Source organism: Pelodiscus sinensis, chromosome 3 (assembly GCF_049634645.1).
Source record: "Pelodiscus sinensis isolate JC-2024 chromosome 3, ASM4963464v1, whole genome shotgun sequence".
NCBI classification, from domain to species: domain Eukaryota; kingdom Metazoa; phylum Chordata; order Testudines; family Trionychidae; genus Pelodiscus; species Pelodiscus sinensis.
In genome coordinates, this window is record NC_134713.1 from 104,617,924 (window position 1) to 104,645,796 (window position 27,873).

Sequence of the window (27,873 nt, forward strand, 5' to 3'; positions counted from 1 at the left end):
ATGGAGTCTGCCACATGGCATTTGATAGCCCTCCCTGGTAGCTTCCAAGCTGGAGCAGGTTGCATGGCCAAGTGACATACCTCTGTTTCACATGCTGGCAGCCATTATGCCCTGAGTGGTTTGCAGGTCCCAGACATATTCCTCAGTTGTGAATTGGGAACCTAGTGACCCATTGTCCCTGGGGCTTTGCTAATTAGCATAGACACTGAACGAACATTCCTGGCACATTGCTCTGCCTCAGACAGAGAAGCTTCCAGTATAAGCACAGAGTATATATTTATAACTCCACATACAGATATTATAGTACGTGAATAGCATATACAGATTCAGTGGAACATAAGCTTTCATTTGACACCTCACATGGGCCCCTTTGTATAGACTTTGGGGCAAACACCCTCCCCCCCAAGGGTGCAGCAGTGATCTGGCTGCAGCCCTTAAAATCCAATAACGGACTGCCCTAAAAAGAGCAGGGGAGTGGCCTGAGGGCTGCCACTCCTTGGGCCTGTATCCTGATCATGGTGCACAAGAGTGAGTGGGTGGGAGGGTTTGCTCTTTAATTAAAAGAGCAGAAGGGGGAGCAATGGACTCTTTGTAACTTCCAAGGGTTCTTCTTTCAACCAGCAGAGGAGTGATTTGATCCAAGTGCACACAGATGCTAGGTCAGCACCCTAGCCCCCATTCCACAATGGGCATGGGAAGGGAATCTTGCCCCCCTTCATATATAGTTAAAGTGGAAAACTTGATGGCAAGAGCTCACACCACCACTCGATACTCAACTAGCAGAGAGGAGACTTGAACTAGCAGCCTTTAGTACCTGGGGCAGCTACACAAACCACAGAAACACCCTAGAAGTTACAAGAAGTGGAGTGGCCCAATTCTCATATCATATTTACTGATTCTAGCCTGCCACCAAGAGAAGAGGCTGAAGGAGACCCCACCTCCAAACATCTGCTTGTCCAGCACTTAGGCCATTCATTTGAGAAGTAAGAGATCAACATTCAAAGCCCTTCTCAGGGAGCATAAAGGAGAATTGAACCAACACTTGCATTATGCAAGGAGCAAAGATTCACACCATCAGCCTACAGGAAGATGTTTATGAACATCCTGACTATTTAGTGATATGACAGACCAGGCCAGGTCTGGGCACCACTGGGGGTATCTGCTCAGAAGGAATTGCTCAAACTCGGGGCTCCTTACAGCCCCTGACTGGAGACCCTTCCAAATAGGCCACAAAACAGTCACACCCAGCGCTTCAGTTGCCAATCCAATCAGCAGGAAGCCTCACGACCAAAACTCCTCAGACACCTCAGCACTTGTGTGCCACAATTAGCCCCTGGCCTAACACATGTGAGGGGTTATAGAACCCAATCTCACTTACCCAGAACAGGTCTTTCCAGTCCCAAAGAACCAGCCATGGTTCCCAGGTCAACTTACACTTTGGTCCTTACCCACAAGATCACGCTGAGCCAATCCTTTAGAATATAAAATCTAAAGGTTTATTAATAAAAGAAAGAAAAGCATGAGAGTAAGGTTATTAAACAAAATATATTACATGCACTGAATTACCAAGTTCTCAATGCAGGCTCTTAGCAGAGATGTTATAAACTGCTATCTTAAAAGTCTCTGGTTTACATCTTATGTCAGGATGGGCCAAAGATGCTGCCCAGCTTGCTGTTCCTTGCAAGGCTACATTTTGAATCAGTAGCAGAAGGAAGGCAAGATGGAGTCTGCCTCATGGCATTTGAGATCCATCCCTGGTATCTTTCAAGATGGAGCAGGTCACATGGCCAAGTGATCTACCTCTGTTTCGCATGCTAACAGCCATTGCAGGTGCCAGACATATTCCTCAGTTGTGTATTGGGCACCTAGAGAGCCATTGTCCCAGGAGCCTTGCTAATTAGCATAGTCACTGACTGAACATTCCTTGTCTTTGCTCTTTCTGGGTGTGTCTAGACTACAGGGATTTTTTTTAAAAGTGGCCTTTTTTCGAAAAATCTTTACCTGTATCTAGAGTGCTGCTCCGTTCTTTCGAAAGTAAATGAAAAGAATGCGGCAGTTTTTTCGACCACGGAAATCCTCATTTTACAAGGAATAACACGTTTTTTCAAAAGTGATCTCTCAAAAAAAAGGTGCTACGTAATGCAAACTGCGCTTTTTCAAAAGAGAGCATCCAGATTCTCTGGATGTCATGGACAGCAATACAGCCTAATAGGCACTAGGGAAGACAATGGTGTTCAGGGGGCATAGTCAACAATACAGCCAATAGACACTAGGGGGCACAATGGCCTAGGCTGAGGGACAGCAGTACATCCCAATGGCTACAAGGCGCAGCAATGGCTGGAGAAAGCACAGTCAGCAATACAGACGAATGGGCACTATGGGAAGCAATGGTGTTCGGGACACAGAGGGAGCAATAGAGGACAATGGGCACTAGGGGGGGTGCGATGTCCTAATGTGAGGGACAGCAGTACAGCCCAATGGTCACTAGGAGCAGCAATGGCTGGGGTAGGCACAGACAGCAATACAGCTAGTGGGCACTAGGGGATGCAATGGTGTTGGGGGCAGGGCAGAGACATCAATACATCCAATAGGCACTAGGGGTTGCAATGGCCTAGCCTCAGGAACAGCAGCACAACCCTATAAGGAGCACTATAAGGAGCAATGGCCACTGGTGAGGGACAGCAGTACAGCCCAATGGCCACTAGGGACAGCAAAGGCTGGAGAAGACAAGGACAGCAATACAGCCTAATAGGCAGTAGGGGATGTGATGCTGTTGGGGGAGGCAGAGACAGCAATAGAACCTAAAGGGCACTAGGGAAGACAATCAAGTTCAGGGTGTAGAAACAGCAATACAGCGCAAAAGCAACTAGGGGGTGCAATGGCCTAGGTTGAGGGACAACAGAACAGCTCAGTGGCCACAAGGGGCAGCAACGGATAGGGATCAATATAGCCTAATGGGCACTAGGGGACATGATGGGACCAGAGACAGCAATACAACCGCATGGGCATGAGAGGCTGAAATGGTGTTGGGGGCACACAGACAGCAATACAGCCCAATGGACACTAGGGGGTGCAATGGCCTAGGCTAAGGGACAGCAATACAGCTGATTCACACTGGGAGCTGTAATAGTGCTGCGGGTTCAGTGATAGCAATACAGAATAATAGGCAAAAGGGTGCGCATTGGCGTTGCGGGCTGAGAGAAAGCAATACAGGCTACTGGCAGCAAGGGGGCGCAATTGTCTTACCTGCTCAGAGACAGCAATACAGACTAATAGGCACTAGGGGGCGCGTTGGCGTTGCGGGCCGAGGGACAGCAATACAGGCTAATGGCCACAAGGGGGCACAATTGTCTTAAGTGCTCAGAGACAGCAATACAGTCTAAAGGGCACAAGGGGGCGCGTTGGCGTTGCGGACTGAGGGACATTAATACAGGCTAATGGCCACAAGGGGGCGCAATTGTCTTAGGTGCTCAGAGACAGCAATACAGATTAATAGGCACTAGGAGGCGCGTTGGCGTTGCAGGCTGAGGGACAGCAATACAGGCTAATGGCCACAAGGGGGCACAATTGTCTTAGGTTCAAAGAGACAGCAATACAGTCTAAAGGGCACAAGGGGGCGCAATTGTCTTAGGTGCTCAGAGACAGCAATACAGACTAATAGGCACTAGGGGGCGCATTGGCGTTGCGGGCTGAGGGACAGCAATACAGGCTAATGGGCATAAGAGGGCGCAATTGCCTTAGGTGCTCAGAGACAGCAATACAGACTAACGGGTAGGGGGGGTGGCGAAATGGTGCTGGGGGCTCAGTGATAGCAATACAGACTAATAGGCACTAGGGGGCGCAATGGCGTTGCGGGCTGAGGGACAGCAATACAGGATAATGGCCACAAGGGGGCGCAATTGTCTTAGGTGCTCAGAGACAGCAATACAGGATAATGGCCACAAGGGGGCGCAATTGCCTTAGGTGCTCAGAGACAGCAATACAGGATAATGGGCACAAGGGGGTGCGTTGGCGTTGCGGGCCGAGGGACAGCAATACAGGCTAACGGCCACAAGGGGGCGCAATTGCCTTAGGTGCGCAGAGACAGCAATACAGGATAATGGCCACAAGGGGGCGCAATTGCCTTAGGTGCTCAGAGACAGCAATACAGGATAATGGGCACAAGGGGGCGCAATTGTCTTAGGTGCTCAGAGACAGCAATACAGACTAATAGGCACTAGGGGGCGCGTTGGCGTTGCCGGCTGAGGGACAGCAATACAGGCTAACGGCCACAAGGGGGCGCAATTGTCTAAGGTGCGCAGAGACAGCAATACAGACTAATAGGCACTAGGGGGCGCGTTGGCGTTGCGGGCCGAGGGACAGCAATACAGACTAATAGGCACTAGGGGGCGCGATGGAGTTCCGGACCGAGGGACAGCAATACAGGCTAACGGCCACAAGGGGGCGCAATTGCCTTAGGTGCGCAGAGACAGCAATACAGGATAATGGCCACAAGGGGGCGCAATTGCCTTAGGTGCTCAGAGTCAGCAATACAGGATAATGGCCACAAGGGGGCGCAATTGCCTTAGGTGCTCAGAGACAGCAATACAGGATAATGGCCACAAGGGGGCGCAATTGCCTTAGGTGCTCAGAGACAGCAATACAGGATAATGGCCACAAGGGGGCGCAATTGCCTTAGGTGCTCAGAGACAGCAATACAGACTAACGGGTAGGGGGGGGCGAAATGGTGCTGGGGGCTCAGTGATAGCAATACAGACTAATAGGCACTAGGGGGCGGATTGGCGTTGCGGGCTGAGGGACAGCAATACAGTCTAAAGGGCACAAGGGGGCGGAATTGTCTTAGTGGCTCAGAGACAGCAATACAGACTAATAGGCACTAGGGGGCGCAATCGTGTTGCGCGCCGAGAAAGACCAATACAGCCTCATGGGCACAAGAGGGCGCAATGGTGTTGGGGGCTCAGAGACAGCAATCCAGGCTGCCCGACACTCACTAAGGGGTGTAGAATAGTGATAGAAATGTAGCCGTGTTAGTCTGGGGTAGCTGAAGCAAAACGCAGGACAATGTAGCACTTTAAAGACTAACAAGATGGTTTATTAGATGATGAGCTTTCGCGGGCCAGACCCACTTCCTCAGAGGTCTGGCCCACGAAAGCTCATCACCTAATAAACCATCTTGATAGTCTTTAAAGTGCTACATTGTCCTGCATTTTGCTAAGGGGTGTAGAGAGGTGAAAATGGGTTAAGAGGTGTCTATATAGCTAGCACTAAGGGAACGAGCGGCAGGAGTGTGAAATGGAGGCGGAACGGTCCGTGGCTCTGAAACACTCTGACATTTGAGGGCCAAGGCTGTGGCCGTTGGCGAGGGAGTTTGTGGAAGAGAAGCCCGGTGGCATGCCATGCCATGTCCTGGCACTAGGGCTCAATGGCAGGCCTTGCACCGGTAGTTTTCTGCTGTATTTAATGCCGCCTGGCCGTGTGTGACCAAGGGCGGAATTTTGGGCGGGTAGGGGAGGCAGCAGCCGTGCGCTCCGGGAGGCGGCTTGCTCTTCATCCCGTACCCGCACGCTACGGGAGCGAGGGGAACGTAAGCAAGGAACGCAAGTGCTATCCCCTCGCTCCCTTAGCGTCTGGGCACGGGAGGAAAAGCAACCTGCGTCCGTCCCGCCGCCGCCCCCGCCCGCCCGCCCGCCCGAAATTCCACCCTTGGCTAAATCCCTTAGCTAAATGACCATAAAAAAACCCAGGGACAAACGGCTTTCAGTGACACCGATGTAACTGCTCCAAATCAGAGGAGCTAGTTCAGATTCACACCAGTGTCTGAGGACAAAAAGTCAAGTTGAAAGGACTCCTGCGCTTTGATACGAGAGAACTGGCTCTTCCCTGCAGAGGAAGGCGTGGCTAGGGCACGAGACCTTCACGTGACCGAGAGAGGCGCGAGCAAAGGAGCCAATCAAAGAGAGGCGTCTGAAAGCAGCCAATCAGAGCCTCGCCGGGACATATAAAAGGAGCTGCAGCAGAGGTGAGCGCTATTTGCCGGTGGGGACTCCGAAGGTGAGGCTGGCGTCTGTGATGAGACTTGAGCGCTGCCGTTTTCGTTCCGCTGCTTCGTGAGTATTCCCCTCCCGTTGGGCCTGGAGTCTCCCCTTCGGCTGGGACCCTGCCCTGCATCCCTCACCCGCTCGGCCTAAAAACCCGTGCGCCTGGGGCCTGACTCTGCCTTGGGTGCCGTCCCACATGGGGGCGGCCGGGCCCGCGGCGTCCGGCCGCTTTTCCCCGGGGGCTGCGGGGCGGCCGGGCCCGCGGCGTCCGGCCGCCTTTCCCCGGGGGCTGCGGGGCGGCCGGGCCCGCGGCGTCCGGCCGCCTTTCCCCGGGGGCTGCGGGGCGGCCGGGCCCGCGGCGTCGGGCCGCCTTTCCCCGGGGGCTGCGGGGCGGCCGGGCCCGCGGCGTCGGGCCGCCTTTCCCCGGGGGCTGCGGGGCGGCCGGGCCCGCGGCGTCGGGCCGCCTTTCCCCGGGGGCTGCGGGGCGGCCGGGCCCGCGGCGTCGGGCCGCCTTTCCCCGGGGGCTGCGGGGCGGCCGGGCCCGCGGCGTCGGGCCGCCTTTCCCCGGGGGCTGCGGGGCGGCCGGGCCCGCGGCGTCGGGCCGCCTTTCCCCGGGGGCTGCGGGGCGGCCGGGCCCGCGGCGTCGGGCCGCCTTTCCCCGGGGGCTGCGGGGCGGCCGGGCCCGCGGCGTCGGGCCGCCTTTCCCCGGGGGCTGCGGGGCCTCCTGAGCGCAAGGGTCGGAGGTGAGGGCGGATCCTATGTACGTTGCTCTTCACGGTACTGCTCTCTCTCTCTCTCTCCCCTCAGGGTGCTAGGTCCGGCGCTCATTGACTGGCGGGAGTGGAGCGGGGACTTTGCAACTGTACTACATTACAGCTAGGAAGCTCTGGACTTTAGTTTAAGGGGTGGTTGCTGTGCTTAGGGGGCACTAGGAGCAGCAACGTGCACTACGGGAGACTTCCCCTCTTTCGCTCTGTGCTGACTATTAACCAGGGTGGCCACCTCTTTTTTCCTCCTTCCTGCCCCACAATATCACTCTCTGCCTCTGTCTAGTGTGTGTTAGGCAACCTAACATTTTCTCCTTGACTCTCTGCTTGCTGTCCTGTGCCTGGTATATTAGAAGTGTATGTCTCTCCTCATCCTCTCGCCTTTATCTCTATGCCTCATCTGTTGTATTCAGGAGACTTTGTTCAGTTTAGCTGCCGCTTCCTGCCTATGGAAGCTCTCCTGTCCCTTTGTGTGCTTTGTGCAATCTACCTGCTCCTCCTTCTCCCTTCCGCTCTTGGCTCTCTTCCACCCTAGTGCCCTGTGTAAACAATAACAGCTCTCTTCCCCCCTTTCACCTCTGCTGTGTTCGTTTCCCCATTAGCTTTATAAGTGCCCCTTTGTCTTCAGTCATTTGCCCCTACTGCCCATTGTGTAGTAAAGCCTTCCATTTTGCCATCTGGTGCCCCTAAAGCCTGTTCCTCAGGATAGCCACCCTTCCTTCCACTCCTGCCTCGGGGGGCGTCCATGAGGCGCATAACCGTCCTTTTCTCCACTTTGCTTTCAGCTGTACTTAGTCGTGGTGTTGAGGTAGTTTGAGCCCCTGTCTCCTCTCAGTTTTTAATGGCCCTTGTGGGCTATAGTTGCCTCTGCTCCCCTTTCACTGTCTGCTGTCCTTCCTGCCCTTTTTGCAAGAGAGCTGCCCCTTTCTTGCCCCCGGTAGCGGCTATGAAATAAGGGCGTCCTTTTCCCGCTTGTTCTTCATTATTGAGCCTATCCTCCCTCGGTCCCCTTTCATCCTCTGCGTGCCCTGGTGGGCGTTAAAATGTGGGTTTTGCCTCCTTCTCGCCTCCTCAGTCCGCTGCCCCTACAGCCCGTTGACTCTGAGGAGGGGACAGGGCAGCTTTACTGCATAAGGACGCCCCCTATGGCGTGGAGAGGGTAAACGGGGGTGAGGGGCGGGTCCCTGCACAGTGACACTAGAAGGGGTAATGTAGTAAGGAGGGCTCTTTGCCCTCTTGAGCACTCTGCTGCCCCTAGCGTCCATTAGGTTGTAAAAGGAGGGCGTGGGGGGAAGGAACAATGGCCCTCAGCCCCTGTGCTGCCCCCTAGTGGCCGTTGGGAGGTAGAACATGTCTTCCCTCCCTCTTTTGCCATTTGTGAGGGTTGGTTATGGAGGCTAGGCGCCCCTGTTTTCTGCCCTGAGTTGTGCCTCTTAGCCTTTCGATCTGCCTTTCCCGCCTTTTGGCCCTCTTCTCCCTTTCCTCCTCCTCTCCCTGTTGTCCTAGTGCCCGTTGTACTTGGACTGCTTTCGTTCCCCTTCTCTCCTCCCCATTGTGCGTTACCTCCCCCTTCCTCAGTCTACCTGTAGTGTTGTTTTGTGGTATAGAAGTATCTACGCTCTGTGCTGGCTATTAACCGGGGTGGCCGCCTTTCCCTCTCTCCCACCATTTCACTCTCCATCTGCCTACTGCATGTTAGGTAATCTAGGCCTCCTCTCCTGTGCTTCAAAAGTTACGTGTGTCTTCTTCTCCTCCTCCTCCTCCCCCCCCCCCCTTCTATGCCTCCTCTGTTGTGTTCAGGAGACTTGGTTTAGTTCAGCCACCACTTTATTCCTGCTTTGAATTCTCTGCTGCCTCTCGTATTGCTTAGACTGTATAAGCGGTCCACCTCCGTCTCCTGCTGCTTCCCCCCAGTGGCCAATGTGAAGAATAGCCTTCTGGGGCTCTGCTCCCCATTGTGTCGGTTATGCAGGATAGGCACGCTTGTTCCTTCCCCTTCTTTTCTGCCCTCAGTGGTGCTCTTTAAGCTTTTTCTACCATCTTAGCCCAAGTGCTTATTGCGCAGTGTAGCTGACGCTTTTAATTTTACCGCTTGTGCCTAGTGTAATTGTGCTTAGTGTCCCCTTGCCCATATACCTTATAGCAGTGGTCTCCAACCTTTTTACACCCGAGATCGCTTTTTAAATCTCCAAACAGGAGAAGATCTACCAGCCTGCCCCTTCCTTGAAGCCCCGCCCTCTCTATTCCCCTCCTGTCCATCACTTGCTATCCCCAGCCCTTACTTACAGACTCTGATAAACAGTTTATTTTTAAATTATGCGATGTTTAAAATTAAAATCATGTGTTTATAGTTATGAAATAAATGTTTTTTATTCATGCTATTTAAATCTAAAATGAAGCATTTATAATTATACATTTTGTGGGGACAGAGTTCTGCGGCGGGGGGCAGGGAAGAGGACAGGGTTCTGCAGCAGGGGACAGAGTGCCAGTGGGGAAAGGTTTCTGCAGCTGGGGACAGGGTGTCAGTGGGGACAGGAATAGAGACAGATTTCTGTAGCTGGGAACAGGGGAGTGGGAACAGAATTCTGTGGCTGGGGAGCGGGGTGCCAGTGGAGGCAGAGAGTCTCCTGCTTCTGCCTCCTCTCAGGATTCCACCCCAGAGGGAAAGCAGCGTGTGCCTGCCCCGGGGCTGAACTCCTCTCTTCTCCCCCCCCCCGCCCGCCCGTGCAGGGAAACCCAGTGCGTGCCTGCCCCGGGGCTGACTCACCCCTCCTGTGTGGTGCAGGGAGCCAATGCTCCCTCCCGCAGTACACCCGGCAGAGCAGCTAGCGCTACTTCGGGAATCGCTGGAAGTGGTGCTAAGCTGCAGGACTTCTGTCCATCCCCGGGAAGCCTACACTACCTCCATTTTCACTTTAGGTACGTAGTGGGGCTTCTCGGGGGTGGGAGGGAAATGGGGGCGGGGCGGACAGGATGCCTCGCTATCGACTGGTCGTGGCCTCACGATTGACCAGTCGATCACGATCGACCTGTTGGTGACCACAGCCTTATAGTGATCTTGTCTGTTTTAAGCTAGTTTTTTTCCTTCATCAGACTTCCTCTAATTGGTCAACATGATGCCTGATGATGGAATTGGCACACAAGCGCTGTGGATGAGAACAAAAGAATTACGGTAAGGCTTCCCTTTCCCTAGTGTTACCATTCCTTCCATGTGTGCTCTTTAGCAGGTATAAATGCCCCTTGAACATGAAAGCATCTGCTACCTATAGCTTCTGTGGCTGACAATATACGCACCCTTTCCTCTCCTTTGATTCTCTTACCCTATTTTCCATTGTGGAATATAACGGCTTCTTTCCCATTATGTGTTTTTGTTGGTCCTCACGCTCTTCCTCAGTGTAGCTGCCGCTTATTTGATTGACGGTCCTCTGCTGTTTGCTCCCCTTAGGAAGAATAAAGATCCCTTACCCACTTTTCTCTTGAAACCTCCTAGTCCCCATTACTTGTACTCAGATTTGCTACCCTTTCCCTCCTTTTCTCTCCCTGGTGTGTTCCGTATTCAATGTTAGGCAGATGATCCTTTCCCTCTCGGCTAATCCCTCATACCCCTCAATGGAGCCAATACCCCCTTCTCACCTTCTATACTTTGATCTGAGCTAGGGCGCATACCTTCCATTTAGATTCCCGCTATGACCTTTTAGGCCATTGAACTCACCCATAAATCCCTCCTGGGTCCTCGCCTGTCGGGCGCTTGCTTGCCTGTTTGGCTCGTCGCGGCTGTCTGTATTGTCCTTTCTTCAGCATGGCCTCCCCTAATTCCCCTGGGACCTTCTGCCTCCTGCAGTGGGTTTTACGCAGTAGAGCTGCCCTTTTTCCCCCCCTCAGTGTCAACGGGCAGTAGGGGCCGCGGACTGGGAGGGGGGGGGGAAAGGGCAGCTCTACTGCACGAGACCCAGTGTGGGATAGAGAAGGCGAAAGGGGAGTTTAGGGGCCAGGTGTGCTGCCTGACGGGGCAATAGAGGCGGCGGCAGTGTCCCATATTGCCTGACGGCCACTAGGCGCAGCAGTCTAGAGAGGGAGCCGCTTGGCGCCCCTTCGTCCCTTTTCTTGTCCCAGTCCCCTTTTGGGCTTCCCCACGCCCCTGTCCTCTGCTGCTCCGAGTGCCCGTTACGCCGTACAGGCTCCCCTTTGCCCGCTTCCCGTCTCGGCTCCAAGCTGGTGTTCCTTGGGCGGGGCCCGGGCCTCCTCTTGGCTGCCCTGCATCCATGCTCCTCCTAAGGGGTTGCTGTACGGTGTCGGTGCCCTTCCCTCTCCTGAGTCTCCTTAATGCTTCCTCCTTTCATACGGTAGAGCTGCCCCTTAGACGCTCTCTCCCTCTTCAGCACTGCTGCCTCGTTTTCCCCTGTGTGCATTATAGCTGCCCGAGTGGGCCTTGGTCTCTAGTGCCCCTTGTACAGGTGTGGGCCGTTTGGTCGCCGTCTGCTGCCCCTCTCCTGCTCTCCTCCCGCTATGGCCCTTTAGGCCGCTGACCTCACTCGTCCATCCCTCCTGGGTCCTCGCCTGTCCCCCCGCTGTTTGGGAGGCGATCCGCCGGGCCTCGCTGGCCCTTCCCCCCCCCACTCGCTTCTGCCGCGCCCTAGTGGCCATTCTAAGGTATAGCGCTCCCCCTTCTCCTAGTCTCCTCCTAGTCAGGTGCCGCGTAGGTAAGAGACGGCCCTTTTCTCTTTGACACGCTTCTTCTGTCTGCAGTGCCCACGAGCTCCTAGAGCTGCACTGTCCCTGATTTTCAGCGTCTGTGGCCACCAGGGCAGCGTGTAGCACGCACTCCTTTTAGTCCTTTTCTGCCCCTTCCCTCTCTCCTTCCGCTCTGGCCCCAAGTGCCCAGCACATAGGTGGGCCTCCTTGCCCCCTTAGCCGCACAAACACCTCCTCTCCTCCCGCTATGTCCTTTTACGCCCTGGACCTCACCGGTGCCTCCTTGAGCCTCGGCTCTTCCTAGCATCTTGTGAGGCCGAGGAAGTGTCCTCTGCTGAGCCCTGGTGACCTTTCTGCAGTTTAACCTCCCCCGCTTTTTCCTATTGCGCGCCTCCCTCCCCCGGGCCGGTGCCCGTGATGCGGGTCGGACGCTTGCTTGCCCGTTTGGCTCGTCCCGGCTGTCTGTATTGCCCCTTCTTCAGCATGGCCGCCCCTAATTCCCCTGGGACCTTCTGCCTCCTGCAGTGGGTTTTACACGGTAGAGCTGCCCTTTTTCCCCTCCTCAGAGTCAACGGGCAGTAGGGGCAGCGGACTGGGAGGGGGGGGAAAAAGGGCAGATCTACTGCACGAGACCCAGTGTGGGATAGAGAAGGCGAAAGGGGAGTTTAAGGGCCAGGTGTGCTGCCTGACGGGGCAATAGAGGCGGCGGCAGTGTCCCATATTGCCTGACGGCCACTAGGCGCAGCAGTCTAGAGAGGGAGCCGCTTGGCGCCCCTTCGTCCCTTTTCTTGTCCCAGTCCCCTTTTGGGCTTCCCCACGCCCCTGTCCTCTGCTGCTCCGAGTGCCCGTTACGCCGTACAGGCTCCCCTTTGCCCGCTTCCCGTCTCGGCTCCAAGCTGGTGTTCCTTGGGCGGGGCCCGGGCCTCCTCTTGGCTGCCCTGCATCCATGCTCCTCCTAAGGGGTTGCTGTACGGTGTCGGTGCCCTTCCCTCTCCTGAGTCTCCTTAATGCTTCCTCCTTTCATACGGTAGAGCTGCCCCTTAGACGCTCTCTCCCTCTTCAGCACTGCTGCCTCGTTTTCCCCTGTGTGCATTATAGCTGCCCGAGTGGGCCTTGGTCTCTAGTGCCCCTTGTACAGGTGTGGGCCGTTTGGTCGCCGTCTGCTGCCCCTCTCCTGCTCTCCTCCCGCTATGGCCCTTTAGGCCGTTGACCTCACTCGTCCATCCCTCCTGGGTCCTCGCCTGTCCCCCCGCTGTTTGGGAGGCGATCCGCCGGGCCTCTCTGGCCCTTCCCCCCGCCCACTCCTGCCGCGCCCTAGTGGCCATTCTAAGGTATAGCGCTCCCCCTTCTCCTAGTCTCCTCCTAGTCAAGGTGCCTTTTGGTAACTGGGTTTGGTTCTTTAAAGGATTTGAAACTACAGACAGAGGAATACTCTTTTTAGGGTCAAACAAAGACTTTTTTATTTTTTCTATTTAAATCAATTTACTATTCTTGATTTTTTTTAAGACAATATAATATACAAAGAAAAAGTAAAAAAAAATAGTACAGTTTAAAAAAAGCAAGAAATAAAAACTTCTCTTCCAGAGATGCCCTCCTGATTTACTTTTAAACAATTTATGGAGTTAACAAATATATAATATTTATGTTAAGAAAGATAGAAGCATTGCTTAGGTTCAGGAGATATTCTTTTGTTTATGTTTTTTCTGTCTTTGTGTTTTTCGTTGGAACTCACCACTGGTGTTCGTTCTTTTTTGGAGTTTATTTGTTCCCCTTTCGGAGCTTATGTACGGCAGCGAGATTCAGCGCCGGGGAGGGAGCTTTGGTTGATCAGACTTAGGATTTTGGATTCGCAACCCGTCCACTCTTGGTCTGTTTCAGCTAACTTTATATATCTTGTTTGGGTATTTTGGTACTCCTCCACTCGCTTGACAATTGCTGACATTAGATTTTTGTTGTCTTATTCTGGTTTTACAAAAACTTTCGTCTGCTCCTTTTGGGGTAATTAGCACTTTTGTTGCATACCTCTGTCTGAGTTATTTACTTCTTTAAAAGCGGCGGGGTTATTGTTGGTCATCTAATCAAATTTTGTTTTCATTTTTATCTCCTGTATCTCAGAATGCTGACTTGCTTTGACACTTACAATTAAACTAGTGCTCATTTGACATATTCTGGGTAGGCTTTAACACATCCTTTTGAGTCAAATGAGACACTTTAATTACAATAACTTTATTTCCCTCTGTGCTTGTGGATTTGCTATTTGCTCGTTTTCTATTTGTTTTATTTTCATAAATTTTATAGTTTGTTTTTGGGAAAATTTTTTACACATATAGAATATTCTTATTACAATTATTAATATTATTATTGTACAAATAATCTAAAACTCTTTTTTTGATATCAACATGGATAAAAAGTTTTAAACACTTGCTTTTTGTCGTCTTGTACTTTTTATACTTAATTGTTTTATCTAAATTATGTAATACGTTTACTATTGTTATGGGTGATTCGTTTACGTGTTTTACAGTTTGATTCTTGATTGCTAGCTTAATACATTTTCTAACTTTTAACAAAATGTTCTAATTTCGTTTCTTTACGTCTAGATTTATAACTTCTATTTTTTGTAAGTTTAGTTTTTGTATTGTGAAATGCTCTACTGGTAATATTACTTGGGTGTCTTGGAAAGTTTGTTTTGTTATGGCTTTCATTTCTTTTGTTAAAAATCGGATCTACGACACTATATTTTGTTCAGTAGTCTTATTGCTTTTTTTAGTGCAGTTGTAACTCATTTGTGTTAAGTTTTATAGTTTGTTTACATTACGAAAAGGTACGGTGACATTCATTTTAACTGGTATAACATAACATTTATTATGCATTATTTTTTTGCTTAACAATTGCTAAATTGAGTCACTACAGTGACAAACAATTAAATGGGTTTGGTTAGAGCTTATGTATTCTTTACATTTATTTGGTAACTAATTAATTTTACTCGTTAATGTGGACACAACTTTTTGTCTATTAAACAATGCTGGTTTACACATCTTGAACTTTTCTGAACTATTACATTAATGCTTAGGTGTAGAAACTATTCTTTTTCTTTATACTTCACTTGTTTCTTTATATCTTTCTTGTTGGTATAATTATTGCTTCTTATCTTATATTAATTCTATGGGATGTTATTTCATGACTGATTTGTGCTGTATCTGGTATTTTGACGAATGGTGCTTTTTTACTTATCCCTCTCTCATCTTTCTTAATTTTTTGCAATAATTTTTTTCTAAAACTACTACTACTACTACTACTACTGTACAAACTTATGCAATTTAGATTATTTAAATACATAGATATATTTTTACTTTATTCTTGTTTTATCGGCATTTGTATTAGATATGTTTACAGCTGTATTTACTTAATGTAATAATTTTGCCGTTTCAGCTTTTTCATGGTGACTATTATTTTTCTACTTAATGAATTAATTGCTAACAAATCTGGTTTTACATCCTCCTCCCATTGCTTTAATAATTTTTTTGGTTGCTTATATATCTTCTTTTCTTTTTTCGTGACTTTCATGTTGTGCAATTTATACTATGTTCTATTCTTTCTTTCTTTTTTATATGCTGGTTGCAATCTTATTATTACTCTTCCTGTTTTTGTTGGTTGTAAATTTGAGGGGGGTATTACAACTGTTAATGTTGGAAGGGTTGCATTACTATCTGATGTAGCTAAGGCTGTGGTTCCAGATAGTGGAATTGTTAACAAATGTGGTTTGGATCTATGGGTTGTGTGTTTCTGTTGGGTTGCTAATATTAAGCTATACGCCATATAATGGTGTTATGCTAAAGCTAAATAAACTTTGGTTTGGGGCTTGTATGCTTATCATTGTATGGGGGGGAGAGGGGGGAGTGTGCGCTTTCATATGATTTGTTTACTTAATTGTTCATGTTAGCTTTAATACTATACAAGCGGGACATATTCTAACTGGTATCATTTTGTTGAATTATAACTAGAGTTTGATTTACAGGCAGTCCCCGGGTTACGTACAAGATGGGGACTGTAGGTTTGTTCTTAAGTTGAATTTGTATGTAAGTCGGAACTGGTACATACTGTAGGGGGAAACTCTAGCCAAACATTTCTCCAGAGCTCAGTTTTATTCTCCCACACCTCACTTCCCTCAGTCCTTTATTCTCAAGCTGAGGTGTCTGCTGAGAAAAGCCGCTCCGCGTCTCCCTGGTCCGCTGGGGGGAAGCAGCGAGTGCGGGGTTGCCTCACCCCGTTTGTAAGTAGGGATCCGATGTAAGTCGGATCCATGTAACCCGGGGACTGCCTGTACTTCTTCTTTCCTAGTGGGGGTGGTATAGTTTATTTTACACACTTGCCACTGGGCTGGTTTGTTAGCTAATTTAGTTTGGGTGGTGGTGGTGTTTTTGACTTGGGTCTAGTTTTGTTGTAATGGATCATACTTACTATTTAAGCTGGTCTATCTTGCACTGTTAACGTGATTTTTAGTGATGATGAACAACTTGTAATATATAATCTTGTGGAACTGTTAATTTCATTCTTTACTACTTAGCTAATTATGGTGTGCTAATCTTTTTCTTGTTTTTGTTGTGATTACATAGGTGAATGGTAACTTTTTTGGTCTTTCTAATGCTACTCTTTTCTCTTTATTTTTCGTTGGCTATACAATCTATATTTTTTCTCTTTGCTTTATAGGAGGGCTTTTTTTAGTTTGGTTGCTGCTTGGGTTTTATATCTGGCTGTCGGCTTGTATGTTCATTTACATTTAATAAAACTGTATCTAATACTAGGTGTTAACCTTTAAAGGTGCTATTTTTAGTTGCTGTTTTAAGGTATCAGTTTTCTTTTCTGCTACTTTGTTGGATTGAGGATGGTATGGGAAATTTAAATGCTATGTTATGCCTTTTTCTATGGACTATTGTTCTAATTTTTTACTTCTAAATGGTGGGCTTCTATCTGATTGTATTATTTGTGGGCGTCTTTAAGCTGCTATTATTTTTTCTAAGGCTTTTAGTATGTGTTTTGCTTTTGGTTTTTTAAAAAGGAATTACTATAGTACTCTGATTTCTTAACTCTACCACAACTACTCGCTTTGGGTATTGTTTAGCACTCGGTAATGGTCTTATTATAAATCTGTTTGCTAATGGTTTCCTGGTTTATGATATTCTGGGTTATATGCTTTATTAGGCATATTTTAGCTGATTTATACGTTTAGTATTGTGACAAATTTTACAGGCTTTTATGTATTTTTTCATGTTCTTTTATTTTAATTCTTGATTCTCTTCCTGTATATTGCTTTATCTATTCTCTTTCTTTTTGTGTCTTCAAAGTGGCTTGTGTATTCATGTAAGTATTTTATGAATGGATTTACTTCTTCTTTTTCTTTGTTTTTTTCTACTAACACTTTAAATTCTTGCAATTCTTTATCTAGTTGTTTGTGGTTAGTGTTGTATCTTTCTTTATGGCTAGGGATATGTTTTACTGATGTACCACTTACGTGATTTCTGATGATGGTCTATATTTCTCTCCACCCTGCATGTGTTTCAATGTCTGTGTTCTTTTTTAACAGTCTTTTTATACCATACATACTATCTATGCTTAATTTTTATGGTGACTTTCTTGTGTATGTTGTAATCTTATTCTAACTTTTTCTACTTCTGCTTCTTTTCTTTTAACACAATAAAGAACTTGTTTTCACATTTGGTACAGTAATATCTTGCTTTTGTTTTTCCCCCTTTCATGCTTTTATCTGTTAATATCTAGGGTGTTTCTGTTATTCTTGGTGTAGCTTTTGGGGCTTTAGGGCATTACATTTTTTCTTAGTTTAACATTTGACTAACTAGCTCGCTATAATACAGTTTTTCTTAAGTATTTGTCTGGCTTTCAAAGTTTGGTGGTATTATTTTTATGGTAAGCTATGCTAAAGCTGACACTTTTGGAGTGTGTAAAGTAAGACTTACACTTGTCATTTAAAAAAGTACTTATCTTTTATTTTATTAAACTTATAATAGTTTTCTATATTCACTATAATGTTTTGGGGGTTTGTTAAATTGCAAAATCAATTTATCTACTTTTTCTTGTTTTTCTCTTTGTGTTACCCACTCTTCATTCTAGTTAATTTGTAATTCTCTTGGGGGTTTCTTAGGGTCTTACTTTTTTAATAGAGTGGGGTGTTACAAATTTTGGTTTAATTCTATTAAGGCTGCTTGGGCTTTTTCATTGTAGATAATTAAATCTTTCTTTCTTTCTTTTTAATAATTTCAATAAGGGTTTTATTTTATGTCTTAACTGTTGAATACTTGCTTCATTATAATTTACTAGGCTTAAAACTTCTTGTAGCTGTTTGTGGGTTTTCGGAGGGTTATTTAACTACTTACTTACACCATTGGGGTAAGTTGTACTTATTGTTTTATTTTCTATCACTTGAATTCTTAGAAGGGAGTATTTACTTTGGGCTATAGTTACTTTTCTTTCGTTTATTTGCTATCTTTGAGTGGTTAAGTGTTCTATAGCTTCTTGTGTCTTGTCTCTTCTTAAAAGGTCATCTACATAGTATACTATTCGGGGATCTTGTTCTTAACTTTGTTGACTAAGGGTATACTTTATGGCATCTGTTGCTAATGTGCTGGTGAATTTTTATAACCTTGGGGGTAATGCGTTCCACCTATAGTATTTTCTTCTAATTGAAAAATTTAAGGTTCTTTTTTATAGGTATACTATAAAACATATCGTTTAAATCTATTAGTGCTCTTTATTTTAATTCTTCTTTTTCTTTTAAATATTGTTCTATAGTTGGTTTGTTTTAGGGGGGGTGGTGGTAAAGGCAACTGGTTGTATTGCTTCATTTATTTTTCTATAATCTCTTTTCTCTTTTTTTTTGGTATTCTTTATGCTGGACTTTTATATTGGGTGTGTAATACTTGTTTAATTTATTAGTAACTCTTTTAATGACTGATTAATGGGTTCTTTTCTTTCTGCTTTTGTTGGTATACTATTCACCTTTTGTGACATGTAATTTTTCATTGGATATTTGTATTGATAATACTGTTTTTAAATTCTGTCGTATTGTTGGATTCTGTATTATTATATTTATGCTTAGTATATTCTTTTCTTTTAGTACTACTGTGGTTTTTGTTACATTCTGTTTTTGTTTTACTTTTATTACTTCTGGTTGATACATTTTATCTTCATTTAGTCTTGACGTTCATATTTTACGTTTTCTTTTTTAATGTGGTACTTTTGCTTCATTTATTATGGTTATTTGGGCTTTTGTATCTAATAACTATTTAAATTGTTCATAATTCTTGGTGTTCTAATTTAATACTTCAGCACTTATATAAATTCTATTATCTTTTTTTCTTGGATTGTTTCGGGGCTTCTGCTACTCGTTTTTTGATTTAGAGAATTTTTGTCTATTCCTGCTATCTTTTTTTTTCTATTGCTGCTTGTTTCTGTTCTTGGGGCGTTATCTTGTTAAAATCTGGTTTACTGTATCTATTTCTTAACAGAAAACTAAATATGGCTTTTTCTTCTGTGTTTGGGTCTTTCCCCTTCTTCGGGGTTTGGAAATTTTCGCACGTTTTACGCGTGTCTCTCGGGGGATCGTATGTTGGTGCTGAGGTATGTTTGCGTACTACTTTTAAATCATTTATAGTTTCTAATATTCCCCAAACACTAGTCTTTGTTAGGGCTGTTGGCTACAATTTTAGGCTTTGGTTTCTTTCGTTCTCTTCTACTCTTTGCTATACTGTTTGTGGTGTTACTTTGTCTTCTTGTTATCTGACCTGGATCTTGTATATATTTAAATTGGTGAGGATCAGCTCTCTGTGCTGCTGTTAACTGTTTTTGGCTTTTTTCAACTAGTGCTAAAGTACACGGACCCCTTTAGTTGGATCTCATTTGTCGGCAGTTAAATATTTTCTTTTCTTTTTTTTAGCATATTTTATAAGGTCTTCTAGTACTTGTTAGTTGTTTGACTTGGCAATTTTAATATTTCTGGGCTACTTCTATTTCGGTACGGATCTGTCGCGTATCGGCTGTTCTTTCTAATATGTTTTGCAGTTTTTTCTAATTTGTTTCTTTAGATGGGGTTTTTTGTGTTACGTCTGGTAATAGTATTTTGCAATCTTTTAACTTTTATTTTGCTAGATCATTATTAGCTATTAAACATCTTAACTTTGAACATGTTACATGTAGGGTTATAGGTATGATTTTTTTCCCCTATTGCTAGAAGTGCTCTTATTTTGAGCATGTTTTTCTTCCCTTTCATCTTTATTACGATAGAACTAGTGGTTGAGAGGTTTTATACCTTCTGTTTTGTTTAACTTATCAAAAGGGCATCTTCTGCTCTTGTCAAATCCTGTTCGTGACGCCATTTTGGTAACTGGGTTTGGTTCTTTAAAGGATTTGAAACTACAGACAGAGGAATACTTTTTTTTTTTTTAGGGTCAAACAGATTTTTTCTATTTACTTTATAATTAATTTTCTATTGAAATCAATTTACTATTTTTGATTTTTTAAGACCATATAATATACAAAGAAAGTAGAAAAATAGTACAGTTAAAAAAAAAAAAAAAAAAAAAAAAAACCCCAAGAAATACTAACTTCTCTTACAGATATACACGCCTGATTTACTTTTAAACAATTTATGGAGTTAACAAATATATAATCTTTATGTTAAGAAAGATAGAAGCTTTGCTTAGATTCAGGAGATATTCTTTTCTTTGTTTTTTCTTTCCTTAGATTTTTTGTTGCAACTTACGACTGGTGTTCGTTCTTTTTTTAGAGTTTATTTGTTCCCCTTTCGGAGCTTATGTACGGCAGCGAGATTCAGCGCCAAAGAGGGAGCTTTAGTTGATTAAATTTAGTTTTTTAGATTCGCAACCCGTCCACTCTTAGTCTGTTTCAGCTAACTTGTTTTAGTATTTTTAGTACTCCTCCACTCGCTTGACAATTGCTGACATTAGATTTTTGTTGTCTTATTCTGCTTTTACAAAAACTTTCGTCTGCTCCTTTTGAGGTAATTAGCACATTTGTTGCATACTGCTGTCTGAGTTACTTACTCGTTTAAAAGCGGCGGGGTTATTGTTGGTCATCTAATCAAATTTTGTTTTCATTTTTATCTCCTGTATCTCACAATGCTGCCTCTCTTTGACAGTTACAATTAAACTAGTGCTCATTTGACATATTCCAAGTAAGCTTCAACACATCCTTTTCACAGTAGGCAAAAGAGACGGCCCTTTTCTCTTTGACACGCTTCTTCTGTCTGCAGTGCCCGCGAGCTCCTAGAGCTGCCCTGTCCCTGCTTTTCAGCGTCTGTGTCCACCAGGGCAGCATAGCACGCACTCCTTTTAGTCCTTTTCTGCCCCGGGTGCCCCTTCGCACTCTCTCCTTCCGCTCTGGCCCCAAGTGCCCAGCATATAGGTGGGCCTCTTTGCCCCCTTAGCCGCATAAACACCTCCTCTCCTCCCGCTATGGCCTTTTAGGCCCTGGACCTCACCCGTCCCTCCTTGAGCCTCGGCTCTCCCTAGCGTCTTGTGAGGCCGAGGAAGTGTCCTCTGCTGAGCCCTGGTGACCATTCCGCAGTTTGGCCTCCCCTTTTTCCTATTGCGCGCCCCCCCCCCCCCCCTCCGGGGCCGGTACCCGTGATGCGGGTCGGGCGCTTGCTTGCCCGCTCGGCTCGTCCCGGCTGTCTGTATTGCCCCCTTCTTCAGCGTGGCCGCCCCTAATTCCCCTGGGACCTTCTGCCTCCTGCAGTGGCCTTTACGCGGTAGAGCTGCCCTTTTTCCCCTCCTCAGAGTCAACGGGCAGTAGGGGCCGCGGACTGGGAGGGGGGGGGGAAGGGCAGCTCTACTGCACGAGACCCAGTGTGGGATAGAGAAGGCGAAAGGGGAGTTTAGGGGCCAGGTGTGCTGCATGACGGGGCAATAGAGGCGGCGGCGGCGGCGGCAGTGTCCGTGTTGCCTGACGGCCACTAGGGAGCCGCTTGGCGCCCTCTAGTCCCTTTTCTGGACCCAGTCCCCTTTTGGCTTCCCCATGCCCCTGTCCTCTGCTGCTCCGAGTGCCCGTTACGCCGTACAGGCTCCCCTTTGCCCGCTTCCCTTCTCGGCTCCAAGCTGCTGTTCCTTGGGCGTGGCCCGGGCCTCCTCTTGGCTGCCCTGCATCCATGCTCCTCCTAAGGGGTGCTGTACGGTGTCGGTGCCCTTCCCTCTCCTGAGTCTCCTTAATGCTTCCTCCTTTCATACGGTAGGGCTGCCCCTTAGACACTCTCTCCCTCTTCAGTACTGCTGCCTGGCTTTCCCCTCAGGCCCTGTGTGCATTATAGCTGCCCGCGTGGGCCTTGCCTGTCGCCTTGGCCCCTAGTGCCCGTTGTACAGGTGTGGCCGTTGGGTTGCCCTCTGCTGCCCCTTAGGCTGGGCAGCGGCCCCTTTCCTGCTCTCCTCCCGCTATGGCCCTTTAGACCGTTGACCTCACCCGTCCATCCCTCCTGGCTCCTTGCCTGTCCCCGCTGTTTGGGAGGCGAACCACCGGGCCTCGCTGGCCCTTCCCCCCCACTCGCTTCTGCCGCGCCCTAGTGGCCATTCTAAGGTATAGCGCCCCCCTTCTCCCGTGTCCCCTTTCCCCCAGTTGCCACCAGGGCAGGATAGCACGCACTCCTTTTAGTACTTTTCTTACCTAGGTGCCCGTTCCCTCTCTCCTTCCACTCTGGCCCCTAGTGCCCGGCATAGAGGTCTGCTTAGTAGGCAGCAGGGTAGCACCATCATGCCATTTTTGAAGGGTTTTTTTTTTTGGTCTCTCGTGCTCTTTTCCCCTGTACTTTTCTTCCTTCCTTTTCTCCCTACTCTAATGGGTCATGATAGTGTGTCAGGTGCCCTTCCTTCTCCTCAGTCTCCTAAGGGTTAAGTTCTTAGCACATGTTTTCAGCCCAGTGCCCCATTACTAGATTTTAAAGGGAGCAGCCAGATAACTGCTGCGTCCACAGGGGGTTGTGTACGTAGGAGCCGATGTGAGGTGTGAAATGAAAGCTTATGTTCTAATGATTCTGTGTGTGTGGTTCATGTACTTTTATGATGTCTATATGTTGAATTATGGATATGGACTTTGTGCTGATACTGGCCTGAAGTGCCTTTTTATAGGGAGGGATGTCCAGTCAATGACTCTGGTAATTAGCAATGGCTCTCAAGGTGCCCAATACACACTTGCAGAATGTGTCTGGGACCGTCAAGCCAGCCAATATCATAGCTTGTGACATGAGACTAAGGGATAGGTCACTTGGCCATGTCACCTGCTCCAGCTTGGAAGATACCAGGGGAGAATATAAAACGCCATGAGGTGGACTGCATCTTGCCTTCAAATCTGCTACTGATTCCAGATGCAGCCTTGCCAGGAACAGCGAGACTGGAAGACTTGTTGGCCCATCCTGACATAGGATGTAAACCAGAGACTTTTAAGATAGCAGTTTGTGACATGTCTGCCTGGAGCCTGCATTGAGAATTTGGTGATTCAATGCATGTAATGTATTCTCCTTAACCACCTTACTCTCGTGCTTTTCTTTCTTTTATTAATAAACCTTTAGGTTTTAGATTCTGAAGGATTGGCTCAGCGTGATCTTGTGGGTAAGATCCGAAGTATAAACTGACCGGGGATTTGTGGATGGTTCTTTGGGACTGGAAAGACCTGTTTGGGGTAGGTGAGATTTGGTTCTATCACCCCCTCACCTGTGTGCAGACTTGGGGCTGATTGTGGCGCACGGAGAGTTGGGGTGTCAGAGGGGTTTTGCTCTTGAGGTTTCCTGCTGTGGTTGGATTGGCAGCTGAAGTGCTCTGCCTGACTGGTATATGACCTGTTTGCAAATAGTCTCCAGTCTGGGGCTGTAATGAGCCGCCCTGGGTTTTGAGCAATTCGCCCTCAGTGGATGCCCTCAGCAGTGCCCAGACCCGGCCTGGTCCATCACGCCCATTGAGTATTTTAGGAACCGCTTTATCCTCTGCAGTCTAGTCCCAAATGTGACCGTTTGCATTCCGTAATAGGTCTTAAGTAATGTTGCCATTGGCTTTTGCTTGTTGCCTGAGGAGGAGACAAAGGCCGTATGTTCCTTCAGAATACCCAGTGTAACACGTGAAAGCAAGGCCAGTTTTTTAAGTCTGTCTTCATATAGGTACTGTTGTATAGATTTTCTGCCTTGTTGTTTGTCTGCACTCTTTCTAGTTTGTGATCGTCTTCAATGAAACGTAGTTCCAGAAACTGGATGCCATATTGAAATGGACGCCTGATTGCTGAGGACTGGAATAGAAGAATTATGGTAAGTCTCCCACTATTCACTGCGTACGTCTTCTGCCATTAGTGCTTTTTAGGAGATATAGCTGCCCCCTTCTGCTACTCCCGGTTCCCCGATAAAAGATATAACCTCCTCTTTTCCCTATTGATTGTAATGTGTCCTAATGCCAACAGGAGCTGGAGCTGTCCCCCTACTCCTTGTGCCCGTTTTTGAATATGGCCTCTCCCTCTCTCTTTTCATTGTGGGATCCTTCCTCTTCAGTAGGAAGCCTTGCCATCTAACATTTCGCTGTTGGTTCTGTTTCCACATACACACACACACACACACACACACACACACACACACAGCTGTTCTGGACTTAGCATCTTGACTCACAAAGGTACTTAGACACAAACTCAGGAGTTGAAGTGTGAATCTGAATTCAGGTGTCTAAATTCCAGTTTTACTCTGCCACTGAACCTTATAGGCACCTAAGTTGACTTGGCGCCTGAGCTTTCAGAGTAGATGTTCCCCGCAAGCCTATCTTTCTGATTCCTCACAGATGATAGATCACCTCACTAGCACTCCAGATGCCTATTGCCCATCAAAACCCCAATGGAAAACAGGAGTTCACCTGCCAATTGCACATGTGGGGGCCCATCTGAAAAGTTGGTTCCTAGGCCGTTTTGCATTCATAATCTGGGCAGCGAAGACTGTATCACCATCGGCTTTACAAGCCAGGGGTCAGTGCTCTCCCCAAACTGAGAGTTTAAGGTTCAGTTCTCCCCTTTGCCTGGTTCTCAGGCTAGTGTCATTCTGAGGCGGTGTCTACACTAAAATTAAGTTCAATGGCTGTGGACATACCCAGTCACTGTGTCGGTGCAGTACATCCTCACTAGCAGTGCTAGCATTGATGCAGAGCGCAGTGCACCGTGTGACAAAGGACATTTGTCCCAGGTTTTGTCACCGTGCCTGTGACCTGCACAGCACAGGCAGATACATGACCCTGGTCGCCCTGGCAACCACAATCCAAGGGCCCTCACCAGCCTTGTTAATGTTAGTGAGTGTGATATGTTCTTACTGTTTTCCTTTAATCCTAGATAATGGGCCCAGGACCCAAGGATCATCACGCCAGCTTGAGGCGGCATCGTCCTCCTGTATACGCATCATAACTTTTTTAGACAAAAGTTGCCATTGAATTGTCTGGCTTTTTTTGTTTGGTTTACTTAGCTTGTTAGGAATAACTACCTGTATTACTGATAAGAAGTTTAATTGGCGATGGGCGGAGTTGCTGTGTAACCTTCATAGTAGATTGGCTTATGTGCTCATTTGGTCTTGCTGCTAGAACCTATGGAATTGCTTGCCCTCCGTCCGCCGCGCACCCTCCTCCCCGATATAATGTATTGTAATGTTTTGCTTAACCAGTGTGTTCCAGCTTAACCCCTGGTTCTCGCTCGACCAGTGCTGTGTGTAATAAATCCTCCGACTTGTTTTCACCACATCCAGAGTGTTGAGACCTTATTCCTAACAAGTAGCTACATCTACTTGAGCTGTGCCGGAAAGGTGCCCTCGAGCCCAGATCCCACACTCCTGCACCCTCCTTCCTGCCCAGACTCCATATGTACACTCCAACTCCTGCCCAGACCCTCCACACTCCTGCAACGGTCCCTATTTCCAGATTCTGCAGCCCCATCCCGCTCCTGCACCCTTCTTCCTGCCCATAACCCTGCACCACCACACTCTAGCACCCTCTCACGCCCAGACCCCACACCTTCCCCCCCCCCCCCCCAGCCTGCTCCTGAACCCTCTCTCCTGCCCGCATTCTATGTTCCTGGCTCGCGCCCCCTCCCCCCCGCCAGACCTTGCTCTGGCAGCACACGGAGCCCCCCTCATTTTTGATCCCATCTTAGACACTAGCAGGGCCCCACAACTTCCACTAGCCCCAGCCTAAGGCAGACTTTTGAAAAACATGGTCAAAAAGTATTGCTTGTTTGCCATTGATATCGGGGTGGGAGTAAACTGCATCATGAGAGGTCTAAGGCAGGTTCCAATAACCCCTGTGACAATGTGCAAGTCTCATAAGGTTTTGCAAGTCTTTCCTACAATTGCTTGCAGCTAGGGTGTGTGGCTGGCTGGGGGGGGGGGGAAGAAGAAGTCATGTTCCCACCAAGATTTTTCCATCCCTGAGCAGAGTGAGTTTTGTCTTGTGTGCCAATATTGAGGTCACATGTGCTTGTTCAGACCTGTGCCACCCTCCTCATTAATGTATATCTTAGTATATATTTTAAATTGTTATATAAGCAGGAATACTCCAACAAGGGATAGTTAAAAATGGGGGGGGGGGGGGGGGGAGAGGGGGCTAAAGTTGTTGAGCAAGAAAAAGGACACCAAGAGTTAAATTAAAAAAAAAAAATATTAAAAAAGTATGGCCCCTTTAAGAAATGCTTTTGAGGCTTTTTGGCCCTAACAGGTTGCTTGTCTTCCTGTGCTGGGACAGGACAGCTCCCCTGTGGAACCAGGTAAGCCCCTGGGGTTTTTGTCTCCTGGCCAGAAAATACCAGACACTTTAGGTATTTTAAAATACCTAAGTCCGGTGTTGTCTGATTTTTTTGCCAGACGGGTGAAAATACCAGGTGGTCAGGTTCAATACCAGACACCTGGCAACCCTACACCATTTCGCCAACACCACCCCCATCTGAGCCCTGCCGCCATCCTGACCTTGCTCCTCTGCCCAGCAGCTTCCTGCTATGGGCTCCTGTGTGGGATACACTTGCCTTCTCCGTTGGAGCTTTCCCAGCGGCGTGGGGTCCATGCGGCCTGACCTGTGTGCAGCTAGGCAGCCACCATGGGGCTCTGGCACCAGCTCCAGCCTTGGAGAAGTGCTGAAGCTGGGGCAGGGCCGCATGATGGGAAACTGCCCTGTATGCCAAGTCCGGAGCTCAGGTGGTGGCTTGGCTGTTCCTGGGGCTGCAGTGTTGTTTTTAGCAGTTCAAATTAATCAGGATGCTATAGTTCCTGTCTCCTGGCCCCGCTTAAAGCCGCAGGCACCCTGACTAAGCCTTGTGGCAGGAAGCAATACAGCCTAATAGACACACAGGGGTGCAAGGGTGTTGAGGCTGTCATGTTACTGGATTTTAAGGGGATCAGACAGGTCACTGCTGCATCCATGGGGGGGGGGGGGGGGAGACGGACGGGACGGGACGTGTTTGCCCCCAAAGCCTGTACAAAGGGGGCCCAATGAGGTGTCAAATTAAAGTTTATGTTCTATTAATTCTGTATGTTCATTTACTTGTATGATATCTGTATGTGGAATTTTAAATATGTATTCTGTGCTTCTACTGGAAGATTGTCTGAGACAGATCAAAGGCCCAGGAAAGTTCAGTCAGTAACCATGCTAATTAGCAAGGCTCTCAGAGAGGCCAATACACGCGTGAAGAATGTGTCTGGGACCTGCAAACCAGCCAATAGCATGACTGCTGACTTGGAACACAAGGATAGGTCACTGAGCCATGTGACCTGCTCCAGCTTTGAAGACACCAGGGATGGATATAAAAGGCACGCTCCATCTTCCCTTGAATTCCGCCCCGATCTCCGATGCAGCCTTGTGAGGAATACTGAACCGGGAAGAATCTTTCACCCATAGGATGTACACCGGAGACTTTTAAGATAGCAGTTAGCAGAGATGTTACAAAGAGCCTGCACCGAGAACTCAGTGATTCGGCGCATGTAATGTATCCTCCTTAACAACCTTGCACTCATGCTTTTTTCTTTTAATAATAAACTTTTAGATTCTAAAGGATTGGCTCAGCGTGATCTTGTGGACAAGATCCAAAGAGCAACTGACTGGGAATTTGTGGCTGGTTCTTTGGGACAGGAAAAAGGGGTTCTATAATCCCTCACCTGGGTGTTAAGCCTGGGGCTGATTGTGGCATAGAGAGAGCTGGAGTGCATGAGCCGTTTTTCTCATGAGGCTTCCCGCTGGTGGGATTGGCAGCTGAAGCGCTGGGTGTTCAAGGGTTTGTGGCCTATTTGGGAAGGGTCTCCAGCCAGGGACTGTAAGGAGCCCTGAGGATCTGGCCCGGTCTAGAACAGGCTCAGAGTCAGCAAT

General features: G+C 47.7%; 1 long non-coding RNA gene across 1 annotated transcript; it reads left to right on the forward strand.

The window, feature by feature from the left end:
- The first annotated feature begins 5,968 nt into the window (after positions 1-5,968).
- LOC142827906 (uncharacterized) lies at positions 5,969-27,560 on the forward strand. Its single transcript, XR_012902708.1, has 5 exons — positions 5,969-6,107; positions 9,899-9,977; positions 23,085-23,194; positions 23,717-23,810; positions 24,866-27,560. It is a non-coding gene; the product is annotated as an uncharacterized LOC142827906 (long non-coding RNA).
- Positions 27,561-27,873: the final 313 nt, after the last annotated feature.